This window comes from Anomaloglossus baeobatrachus, chromosome 1 (genome assembly GCF_048569485.1).
Source record: "Anomaloglossus baeobatrachus isolate aAnoBae1 chromosome 1, aAnoBae1.hap1, whole genome shotgun sequence".
NCBI classification, from domain to species: Eukaryota; Metazoa; Chordata; class Amphibia; order Anura; family Aromobatidae; genus Anomaloglossus; species Anomaloglossus baeobatrachus.
In genome coordinates, this window is record NC_134353.1 from 969833282 (window position 1) to 969846129 (window position 12848).

General features: G+C 55.2%; 2 protein-coding genes across 3 annotated transcripts in view; one reads left to right on the plus strand and one right to left on the minus strand.

Moving 5' to 3' along the window:
• Nucleotides 1–1114, minus strand: part of LOC142257961 (uncharacterized) — a 47712-nt gene extending 46598 nt beyond the window's left edge. For both annotated transcript variants that reach the window (XM_075330309.1, XM_075330301.1), the window contains exon 1: nucleotides 953–1114. The gene's annotated coding sequence lies outside the window, so the exon portion shown is untranslated. The remainder of the gene's footprint in view (nucleotides 1–952) is intronic.
• A 536-nt stretch (nucleotides 1115–1650) lies between these two features.
• The window catches only part of LOC142258017 (uncharacterized), a 49796-nt gene continuing 38598 nt past the window's right edge, over nucleotides 1651–12848 (plus strand). The window contains exon 1 of the mRNA XM_075330438.1: nucleotides 1651–1731. The gene's annotated coding sequence lies outside the window, so the exon portion shown is untranslated. The remainder of the gene's footprint in view (nucleotides 1732–12848) is intronic.

Sequence of the window (12848 nt, forward strand, 5' to 3'; positions counted from 1 at the left end):
GGTGGCTCAGCGGTTAGCACTGCGCGGTGGCTCAGCGGTTAGCACTGCGCGGTGGCTCAGCGGTTAGCACTGCGCGGTGGCTCAGCGGTTAGCACTGCGCGGTGGCTCAGTGGTTAGCACTGCGCGGTGGCTCAGTGGTTAGCACTGCGCAGTGGCTCAGTGGTTAGCACTGCACAGTGGCTCAGTGGTTAGCACTGCGCAATGGCTCAGTGGTTAGCACTGCGCAATGGCTCAGTGGTTAGCACTGCGCAATGGCTCAGTGGTTAGCACTGCGCAGTGGCTCAGCGGTTAGCACTGCAGTCTTGTGGTGGCTCAACGGTTAGCACTGCACGGTGGCTCAGTGGTTAGCACTGCAGTCTTGTGTTGGCTCAGTGGTTAGCACTGCAGTCTTGTGTTGGCTCAGTGGTTAGCACTGCAGTCTTGCAGCGCTGGGGTCCTGGGTTCAAATCCCATCAAGGAGTCCATCTGCAAGGAGTTTGTATGTTCTCCCCGTGTTTGCGTGGGTTTCCTCCGGGGTCTCCGGTTTCCTCCCACACTCCAAAGACATACAGACAGGGACTCTAGATTGTGAGCCCCAATGGGGACAGTGATACCAATGTATGTAAAGTGCTGTGGAATTAATAGCGCTATATAAATGAATAAATATTATTATTAGCACAGAACTCCAATCAGAAATGCTGTACAGCTCTCCTGATATAGTCTCTCACCTCAAGTGCAGGGCATTGCAGGAGCTCCGGTATCCATGGTTACCCCCACTCATATAGTGACAGTAGTAACCATGGATACCGAAGCTGCAATGCCCTGCACCTGAGGTGAGAGCCACATCAGGAGAACTGTGCTGCATTTCTAATATGTACAGCTATTTACGTAGGTATTTAATATTATGGAAACATCCCTATAAGGTGCGAAACATAAAACAGACGTCAGTCAGATCACTGACACCGGATCTTACCTCAAATCACAGAGAGTACCATGAGAGGTCACCGAACCCTCCGCTGCCACCGCACCGAATGCAGGAAACCGGAGACCTGCTGCTGGCTGATAACAGAGAACAACAGCCGCCCGCAGGACGCATCTGCAGCACTGCGAGCGCTGAAGGACCTGTGGTGACGTCACCGCCATGTGATCAGGGGGCGGAGCGCAGGAGAGAAGAGCTAAAGGACCTGTGGTGACGTCACCGCCATGTGATCAGGGGGCGGAGCTGAAGAGAAGAGCTGAAGGACCTGTGGTGACGTCACTGCCATGTGATCAGGGGGCGGAGCGCAGGAGAGAAGAGCTGAAGGACCTGTGGTGACGTCACCACCATGTGATCAGAAGGCGGAGCTCAAGAGAAGAGCTAAAGGACCTGTGGTGACGTCACCGCCATGTGATCAGAAGGCGGAGCTCGAGAAGAGCTAAAGGACCTGTGGTGACGTCACCGCCAGGTGATCAGGGGGCGGAGCGCAGGGGAGAAGAGCTGAAGGACCTGTGGTGACCTCACCGTCATGTGATCTGGATGCATGGCAGTAACGTCCCCACTGGTTAATCACCTATCTCCTAAGGTCCGCCCCTGATCACATGACAAGGACGTCACCACTGGTTCTCTCAGCTGTAATCTTATAAGCTCCACCCCCTGATCACATGACAGTGACGTCACCACAGGTCCTTCAGCTGTCTCAGTACAGCACATCCTGGTCGTGACCGCTGCTCTTGTTCTCTGTTATCAGCCAGCAGCAGATTTCCGGCATTCAGGTGAGGATACAGCGGAGGGTTCGGTGCAGTGTTGCTGTTGATCCCTGCAGGCAGCACGCACAGATGGTGGCTCAGTGGTGACTTCACAGTAGGTCCCTGGTTGATGCAGTGTGGGAGGGTCGTGCTGCAGGGGACACAGCCTATCACCAGGACTCTGCGCCCGTCACTATGGGATCCGCGTATAAGCCTATGTGCACACACAGCGGTTTTTCTGACCACAAAGATGCAATGTTATTGGCTCAAAAAAACACATCATTTTGTGCGTTTTGATGCGTTTTTTTCTGCGTTTTTCTCCATTACAATCAATGGGTGACAAATGCAGGGAAAAACGCAAAAAGAGTTGAGCTGCTGCAGCGGTCACCAGAAAAACAGCAAAAAAGCTGCAGTGTGCGGACAGCAAAAATGAGATGTCATAGACTGTGCCGGGGAAGGAGATGCAGTTTCAAAGCAAAAACCGCAGCGTGTGCACAATGCCCGACTCACCACAGACGGGCGGTCCTGTATAATGAGGAGGTCATACAATCCTGTACTGAGCGGGCACCACCCGCCGTGTCACCCGGACAGTATCAGCAGAGCCCGGAGTCCTCCACTGTGAGCCCGGGGCCCGGCAGGGGCCGCACTGTCAGTCTATTCATATTACACCTCTACATACCGCACATCCCAGAAGGACGCAAAGTCCAGACCTCGGTCCTAACCGGCGGGGTCTGCATCTTCTTATATTCTCATCTTCACCGTGTAGATCGGGCTCCTCACAGGCGGGGTCTTCACCGTGTAGATCAGGCTCCTCACAGGCGGGGTCTTCACCGTGTAGATCGGGCTCCTCACAGGCGGGGTCTTCACCGTGTAGATCGGGCTCCTCACAGGCGGGGTCTTCACCGTGTAGATCGGGCTCCTCACAGGCGGGGTCTTCACCGTGTAGATCGGGCTCCTCACAGGCGGGGTCTTCACCATGTAGATCGGGCTCCTCACAGGCGGGGTCTTCACCGTGTAGATCGGGCTCCTCACAGGCGGGGTCTTCACCGTGTAGATCGGGCTCCTCACAGGCAGGGTCTTCACCATGTAGATCGGGCTCCTCACAGGCGGGGTCTGCATCTTCACCGTGTAGATCGGGCTCCTCACAGGCGGGGTCTGCATCTTCACCGTGTAGATCGGGCTCCTCACAGGTGGGGTCTTCACCATGTAGATCGGGCTCCTCACAGGCGGGGTCTGCATCTTCACCGTGTAGATCGGGCTCCTCACAGGCGGGGTCTTCACCGTGTAGATCAGGCTCCTCACAGGCGGGGTCTTCACCGTGTAGATCAGGCTCCTCACAGGCGGGGTCTGCATCTTCACCGTGTAGATCGGGCTCCTCACAGGCGGGGTCTTCACCATGTAGATCAGGCTCCTCACAGGCGGGGTCTTCACCGTGTAGATCAGGCTCCTCACAGGCGGGGTCTTCACCGTGTAGATCAGGCTCCTCACAGGCGGGGTCTGCATCTTCACCGTGTACATCAGGCTCCTCACAGGCGGGGTCTGGATCTTCACCGTGTACATCAGGCTCCTCACAGGCGGGGTCTGGATCTTCACCGGGTAGATCGGGCTCCTCACAGGCGGGGTCTGCGGCTTCACCCTGTAGATCAGGCTCCTCACAGGCGGGGTCTTCACCGTGTAGATCAGGCTCCTCACAGGCGGGGTCTGCATCTTCACCGTGTAGATCAGGCTCCTCACAGGCGGGGTCTGCGGCTTCACCCTGTAGATCAGGCTCCTCACAGGCGGGGTCTGCGGCTTCACCGTGTAGATCGGGCTCCTCACAGGCGGGGGTCTGCGGTTTCACCGTGTAGATCAGGCTCCTCACAGGCGGGGTCTGCGGCTTCACCCTGTAGATTGGGCTCCTCACAGGCGGGGTCTGCGTCTTCACCGTGTAGCTCGGGCTCCTCACAGGCGGGGTCTGCGTCTTCACCGTGTAGCTCGGGCTCCTCACAGGCGGGGTCTGCGGCTTCACCCTGTAGATCAGGCTCCTCACAGGCGGGGTCTGCGGCTTCACCGTGTAGATCGGGCTCCTCACAGGCGGGGGTCTGCGGTTTCACCGTGTAGATCAGGCTCCTCACAGGCGGGGTCTGCGGCTTCACCCTGTAGATTGGGCTCCTCACAGGCGGGGTCTGCGTCTTCACCGTGTAGCTCGGGCTCCTCACAGGCGGGGTCTGCGGCTTCACCGTGTAGCTCGGGCTCCTCACAGGCGGGGTCTGCGGCTTCACCGTGTAGCTCGGGCTCCTCACAGGCGGGGTCTGCGGCTTCACCGTGTAGATCGGGCTCCTCACAGGCGAGGGTCTGCGTCTTCACCCTGTCGATCGGGCTCCTCACAGGCGGGGTCTGTGGGCGGCTCATAGAAGTGACATTTCTCACACCCTCCACTGTCTGTAATCAGTTCAGTCACTTCTTCAGTAGGGAGGGTAACGTCCTGCTCATACAGTCTAGACCAAAAGTTTGGACACACCTTCTCATTCAAAAAGTTTTCTTTATTTTCATGACTCTGAAAATTGTAGATTCACATTGAAGGCATCAAAACTATGAATTACCACATGTGGAATGAAATACTTAACAAAAAAGTGTGAAACAACTAAAAATATGTCTTATATTCTAGGTTCTTCACAGTCGCCACCTTTTGCTTTGATTACTGCTTTGCACACTCTTGGCATTCTCTTGATGAGCTTCAAGAGGTAGTCACCGGAAATGGTTTTCCAACAGTCTTGAAGGAGTTCCCAGAGATGCTTAGCACTTGTCGGCCCTTTTGCCTTCACACTGCGGTCCAGCTCACCCCAAACCATCTCGATTGGGTTCAGGTCTGGTGACTGTGGAGGCCAGGTCATCTGGCGTAGCACCCCATCACTCTCCTTCTTAGTCAAATAGCCCTTACACAGCCTGGAGGTGTGTTTGGGGTCATTGTCCTGTTGAAAAATAAATGATGGTCCAACTAAACGCAAACCGGATGGAATAGCACGCCGCTGCAAGATGCTGTGGTAGCCATGCTGGTTCAGTATGCCTTCAATTCTGAATAAATCCCCAACAGTGTCACCAGCAAAGCCCCCCCACACCATCACCCCTCCTCCTCCATGCTTCACGGTGGAAACCAGGTGTAGAGTCCATCCGTTCACCTTTTCTACAAAGACACGGTGGTTGGATCCAAAGATCTCAAATTTGGACTCCTCAGACCCAAGCACAGATTTCCACTGGTCTAATGTCCATTCCTTGTGTTCTCTTCTGCTTGTTGGCTGTCCTTAGCAGGGGTTTCCTAGCAGCTATTTTACCATGAAGGCTGCCGCACAAAGTCTCCTCTTAACAGTTGTTCTAGAGATGAGAAGGCGTGTCCAAACTCCTGTACCCCCGCAATCACCGCCGGGTCTTCTGCTGATGTCACAGCTGAACCCGGCTCTCACTGCTCGGAACGGTCCACGCTCCGCTCCCGACAGTTTAACCCCATGAATGCTGTGATCAGTGCGAGTGTGAGGGAGAGGAATTGCTTACCTCTCCATGGCAATTGGGTCCCTACAATCACAGGGACCTGATCGCTGCCATGGTAACCCTGGGCCGCCACCATGATGACCCCGGGTTACTAAGCTATGGACAGCCTCACACACCAGGCAAAGTGCTGCGCTATAATCCCCTGTAGTGATAGCGCATTGCAGGGGTTTATAGAAACGCAGAAACAATTCACATGCAACAAAATCTGCAAGAAATAATAAACCGCGTGCGCAGCGAGTCAGGACTCTCATAGACTTTGCTGGGTGCGTATTTCACTGCAGTAACACGAAGTGTGCACAGAGTCTAAAGCCTATTGGCTGAATGGACACAGCGCGCGGTCCATGAATCAGTGATTCAGACCTCACAGCACGGAGCACCGGTCACGCCGATCTTATTGCTGTGTTTGATCAGAGATGTGATTGCTTTCAGTCTATGATGCTGTGGCTGACGGTCTCAGGGGCCCATTAACCCTCGTTCTTCCTGTAGCAATGGACTCGGGCCTATAGTGGGGTGCATCGTCCGGCACCTGCAGAAGGGTTGTGGGCCTTGTTCATCTCTGCAGGGGCTGGCACAATACACAACTTCTCAGACAGGACTTCTAGAACCTTCTGCATACTTCCAGTCCATGGGACAAATGATGAAAGGGTTGGGATGTGACCACCTCTCCTCACCAGGGGGCGGATCCCAGGAGAGGTGGAAGCCACGTACTTAGCGAGTCGGGGCTGTGACGTGGAGGGTGAGGAGCTGCTGTTGCCAGGTCCTGGTGCCCGTGGATGGACTATAGACCTCGGAGCTGGATACGCGTGCTTTTTTTGTGGTATCTGATGTCTGGATTGAGGAACTATCTGCCCCTCTTTTCAGGTTTTTGAGTTCTTAATATGGGCATATAGGCTGTATACAGCTGATATTAGTCGCACCTGTGCGCCTCCTGGATGCTTTTATAGCTTGATCTTCCAGGCTATGGGGCGTGCACTGCCCAGAAGATGGACCGCCTCCGGTCTTCCTTATACAACATTTCTCTTCAGTGTGCCTTTGACGTCAGGTGCGCGGTCGCCATCCTGCGCATTCTTCCCGCTCTCTCCTCTGCACTGTCCTGTCCTTCTGTAGCAATTGTCTTCAAATTTGATGTGTACAGGCGCCGAAGTGTTAAATGTCTTATTATAAACCACAGAATAGAGGAACAGCTCTTGGGAGAGTAGTCAGGAAGAATGTGCAGGACTCCGGCCCCGCACCTGACATCAAAGGCACACTGAGGACAAGGAGAAATCGTGTGTGAGGAGGAATGTGCAGGACTCCGGCCCCGCACCTGACATCAAAGGCACACTGAGGACAAGGAGAAATCGTGTGTGAGAAGGAATGTGCAGGACTCCGGCCCCGCACCTGACATCAAAGGCACACTGAGGACAAGGAGAAATCGTGTGTGAGGAAGAATGCGCAGGACTCCGGCCCCGCACCTGACATCAAAGGCACACTGAGGACAAGGAGAAATCGTGTGTGAGGAAGAATGTGCAGGACTCCGGCCCCGCACCTGACATCAAAGGCACACTAAGGACAAGGAGAAATCATGTGTGAGGAAGAATGTGCAGGACTCCGGCCCCGCACCTGACATCAAAGGCACACTGAGGACAAGGAGAAATCGTGTGTGAGGAAGAATGCGCAGGACTCCGGCCCCGCACCTGACATCAAAGGCACACTGAAGACAAGGAGAAATCGTGTGTGAGGAAGAATGCGCAGGACTCCGGCCCCGCACCTGACATCAAAGGCACACTGAGGACAAGGAGAAATCGTGTGTGAGGAAGAATGTGCAGGACTCCGGCCCCGCACCTGACATCAAAGGCACACTGAGGACAAGGAGAAATCATGTGTGAGGAGGAATGTGCAGGACTCCGGCCCCGCACCTGACATCAAAGGCACACTGAGGACAAGGAGAAATCATGTGTGAGGAAGAATGTGCAGGACTCCGGCCCCGCACCTGACATCAAAGGCACACTGAGGACAAGGAGAAATCGTGTGTGAGGAGGAATGCGCAGGACTCCGGCCCCGCACCTGACATCAAAGGCACACTAAGGACAAGGAGAAATCGTGTGTGAGGAAGAATGTGCAGGACTCCGGCCCCGCACCTGACATCAAAGGCACACTGAGGACAAGGAGAAATCGTGTGTGAGGAAGAATGCGCATGACTCCGGCCCCGCACCTGACATCAAAGGCACACTGAGGACAAGGAGAAATCGTGTGTGAGGAGGAATGTGCAGGACTCCGGCCCCGCACCTGACATCAAAGGCACACTGAGGACAAGGAGAAATCGTGTGTGAGGAAGAATGCGCAGGACTCCGGCCCCGCACCTGACATCAAAGGCACACTGAGGACAAGGAGAAATCGTGTGTGAGGAGGAATGTGCAGGACTCCGGCCCCGCACCTGACATCAAAGGCACACTGAGGACAAGGAGAAATCGTGTGTGAGGAAGAATGCGCAGGACTCCGGCCCCGCACCTGACATCAAAGGCACACTGAGGACAAGGAGAAATCGTGTGTGAGGAGGAATGTGCAGGACTCCGGCCCCGCACCTGACATCAAAGGCACACTGAGGACAAGGAGAAATCGTGTGTGAGGAGGAATGTGCAGGACACCGGCCCCGCACCTGACATCAAAGGCACACTGAAGACAAGGAGAAATCGTGTGTGAGGAGGAATGTGCAGGACTCCGGCCCCGCACCTGACATCAAAGGCACACTAAGGACAAGGAGAAATCGTGTGTGAGGAAGAATGTGCAGGACGTCCGGCCCCGCACCTGACATCAAAGGCACACTGAGGACAAGGAGAAATCGTGTGTGAGGAAGAATGTGCAGGACGTCCGGCCCCGCACCTGACATCAAAGGCACACTGAGGACAAGGAGAAATCGTGTGTGAGGAGGAATGTGCAGGACTCCGGCCCTGCACCTGACATCAAAGGCACACTGAGGACAAGGAGAAATCGTGTGTGAGGAAGAATGCGCAGGACTCCGGCCCCGCACCTGACATCAAAGGCACACTAAGGACAAGGAGAAATCGTGTGTGAGGAAGAATGTGCAGGACGTCCGGCCCCGCACCTGACATCAAAGGCACACTGAGGACAAGGAGAAATCGTGTGTGAGGAAGAATGTGCAGGACTCCGGCCCTGCACCTGACATCAAAGGCACACTGAGGACAAGGAGAAATCGTGTGTGAGGAAGAATGCGCAGGACTCCGGCCCCGCACCTGACATCAAAGGCACACTAAGGACAAGGAGAAATCGTGTGTGAGGAAGAATGTGCAGGACGTCCGGCCCCGCACCTGACATCAAAGGCACACTGAGGACAAGGAGAAATCGTGTGTGAGGAAGAATGTGCAGGACGTCCGGCCCCGCACCTGACATCAAAGGCACACTGAGGACAAGGAGAAATCGTGTGTGAGGAAGAATGTGCAGGACGTCCGGCCCCGCACCTGACATCAAAGGCACACTGAGGACAAGGAGAAATCATGTGTGAGGAAGAATGCGCAGGACTCCGGCCCCGCACCTGACATCAAAGGCACACTGAGGACAAGGAGAAATCGTGTGTGAGGAAGAATGTGCAGGACTCCGGCCCCGCACCTGACATCAAAGGCACACTGAGGACAAGGAGAAATCGTGTGTGAGGAGGAATGTGCAGGACTCCGGCCCCGCACCTGACATCAAAGGCACACTAAGGACAAGGAGAAATCATGTGTGAGGAAGAATGCGCAGGACTCCGGCCCCGCACCTGACATCAAAGGCACACTGAAGACAAGGAGAAATCGTGTGTGAGGAAGAATGTGCAGGACTCCGGCCCCGCACCTGACATCAAAGGCACACTGAGGACAAGGAGAAATCGTGTGTGAGGAAGAATGCGCAGGACTCCGGCCCCGCACCTGACATCAAAGGCACACTGAGGACAAGGAGAAATCGTGTGTGAGGAAGAATGCGCATGACTCCGGCCCCGCACCTGACATCAAAGGCACACTGAGGACAAGGAGAAATCGTGTGTGAGGAGGAATGTGCAGGACTCCGGCCCCGCACCTGACATCAAAGGCACACTGAGGACAAGGAGAAATCGTGTGTGAGGAGGAATGTGCAGGACTCCGGCCCCGCACCTGACATCAAAGGCACACTGAGGACAAGGAGAAATCGTGTGTGAGGAAGAATGTGCAGGACTCCGGCCCCGCACCTGACATCAAAGGCACACTAAGGACAAGGAGAAATCATGTGTGAGGAAGAATGTGCAGGACTCCGGCCCCGCACCTGACATCAAAGGCACACTGAGGACAAGGAGAAATCGTGTGTGAGAAGGAATGTGCAGGACTCCGGCCCCGCACCTGACATCAAAGGCACACTGAGGACAAGGAGAAATCGTGTGTGAGGAAGAATGCGCATGACTCCGGCCCCGCACCTGACATCAAAGGCACACTGAGGACAAGGAGAAATCGTGTGTGAGGAGGAATGTGCAGGACTCCGGCCCCGCACCTGACATCAAAGGCACACTAAGGACAAGGAGAAATCGTGTGTGAGGAAGAATGTGCAGGACGTCCGGCCCCGCACCTGACATCAAAGGCACACTGAGGACAAGGAGAAATCGTGTGTGAGGAAGAATGTGCAGGACGTCCGGCCCCGCACCTGACATCAAAGGCACACTGAGGACAAGGAGAAATCGTGTGTGAGGAGGAATGTGCAGGACTCCGGCCCTGCACCTGACATCAAAGGCACACTGAGGACAAGGAGAAATCGTGTGTGAGGAAGAATGCGCAGGACTCCGGCCCCGCACCTGACATCAAAGGCACACTAAGGACAAGGAGAAATCGTGTGTGAGGAAGAATGTGCAGGACTCCGGCCCCGCACCTGACATCAAAGGCACACTGAGGACAAGGAGAAATCGTGTGTGAGGAAGAATGTGCAGGACGTCCGGCCCCGCACCTGACATCAAAGGCACACTGAGGACAAGGAGAAATCGTGTGTGAGGAAGAATGTGCAGGACTCCGGCCCTGCACCTGACATCAAAGGCACACTGAGGACAAGGAGAAATCGTGTGTGAGGAAGAATGTGCAGGACTCCGGCCCCGCACCTGACATCAAAGGCACACTAAGGACAAGGAGAAATCGTGTGTGAGGAAGAATGTGCAGGACGTCCGGCCCCGCACCTGACATCAAAGGCACACTGAGGACAAGGAGAAATCGTGTGTGAGGAAGAATGTGCAGGACGTCCGGCCCCGCACCTGACATCAAAGGCACACTGAGGACAAGGAGAAATCATGTGTGAGGAAGAATGCGCAGGACTCCGGCCCCGCACTTGACATCAAAGGCACACTGAGGACAAGGAGAAATCGTGTGTGAGGAAGAATGTGCAGGACTCCGGCCCCGCACCTGACATCAAAGGCACACTGAGGACAAGGAGAAATCGTGTGTGAGGAGGAATGTGCAGGACTCCGGCCCCGCACCTGACATCAAAGGCACACTAAGGACAAGGAGAAATCGTGTGTGAGGAAGAATGCGCAGGACTCCGGCCCCGCACCTGACATCAAAGGCACACTGAAGACAAGGAGAAATCGTGTGTGAGGAAGAATGTGCAGGACTCCGGCCCCGCACCTGACATCAAAGGCACACTGAGGACAAGGAGAAATCGTGTGTGAGGAAGAATGCGCATGACTCCGGCCCCGCACCTGACATCAAAGGCACACTGAGGACAAGGAGAAATCGTGTGTGAGGAGGAATGTGCAGGACTCCGGCCCCGCACCTGACATCAAAGGCACACTGAGGACAAGGAGAAATCGTGTGTGAGGAAGAATGCGCAGGACTCCGGCCCCGCACCTGACATCAAAGGCACACTGAGGACAAGGAGAAATCATGTGTGAGGAAGAATGCACAGGACGTCCGGCCCCGCACCTGACATCAAAGGCACACTGAAGACAAGGAGAAATCGTGTGTGAGGAGGAATGTGCAGGACTCCGGCCCCGCACCTGACATCAAAGGCACACTGAGGACAAGGAGAAATCGTGTGTGAGGAAGAATGTGCAGGACTCCGGCCCCGCACCTGACATCAAAGGCATACTGAGGACAAGGAGAAATCGTGTGTGAGGAAGAATATGCAGGACTCCGGCCCCGCACCTGACATCAAAGGCACACTGAGGACAAGGAGAAATCGTGTGTGAGGAGGAATGCGCAAGACTCCGGCCCCGCACCTGACATCAAAGGCACACTGAGGACAAGGAGAAATCGTGTGTGAGGAGGAATGTGCAGGACTCCGGCCCCGCACCTGACATCAAAGGCACACTGAGGACAAGGAGAAATCGTGTGTGAGGAAGAATATGCAGGACTCCGGCCCCGCACCTGACATCAAAGGCACACTGAGGACAAGGAGAAATCGTGTGTGAGGAAGAATGTGCAGGACTCCGGCCCCGCACCTGACATCAAAGGCACACTGAGGACAAGGAGAAATCGTGTGTGAGGAGGAATGTGCAGGACTCCGGCCCCGCACCTGACATCAAAGGCACACTGAAGACAAGGAGAAATCGTGTGTGAGGAAGAATGCGCAGGACTCCGGCCCCGCACCTGACATCAAAGCCACACTGAGGACAAGGAGAAATCGTGTGTGAGGAGGAATGTGCAGGATGTCCGGCCCCGCACCTGACATCAAAGGCACACTGAAGACAAGGAGAAATCGTGTGTGAGGAAGAATGCGCAGGATGTCCGGCCCCGCACCTGACATCAAAGGCACACTGAAGACAAGGAGAAATCGTGTGTGAGGAGGAATGTGCAGGACTCCGGCCCCGCACCTGACATCATAGGCACACTGAGGACAAGGAGAAATCATGTGTGAGGAGGAATGTGCAGGACTCCGGCCCCGCACCTGACATCAAAGGCACACTGAGGACAAGGAGAAATCGTGTGTGAGGAAGAATGTGCAGGACTCCGGCCCCGCACCTGACATCAAAGGCACACTAAGGACAAGGAGAAATCATGTGTGAGGAGGAATGCGCAGGACTCCGGCCCCGCACCTGACATCAAAGACACACTAAGGACAAGGAGAAATCATGTGTGAGGAGGAATGCGCAGGACTCCGGCCCCGCACCTGACATCAAAGGCACACTGAGGACAAGGAGAAATCGTGTGTGAGGAAGAATGCGCAGGACTCCGGCCCCGCACCTGACATCAAAGGCACACTGAGGACAAGGAGAAATCGTGTGTGAGGAGGAATGTGCAGGACTCCGGCCCTGCACCTGACATCAAAGGCACACTGAGGACAAGGAGAAATCGTGTGTGAGGAGGAATGTGCAGGACTCCGGCCCCGCACCTGACATCAAAGGCACACCTGAGGACAAGGAGAAATCGTGTGTGAGGAGGAATGTGCAGGACTCCGGCCCTGCACCTGACATCAAAGGCACACTGAGGACAAGGAGAAATCGTGTGTGAGGAAGAATGCGCAGGACTCCGGCCCCGCACCTGACATCAAAGGCACACTGAGGACAAGGAGAAATCGTGTGTGAGGAAGAATGCGCAGGACTCCGGCCCCGCACCTGACATCAAAGGCACACTGAGGACAAGGAGAAATCGTGTGTGAGGAAGAATGCGCAGGACTCCGGCCCCGCACCTGACATC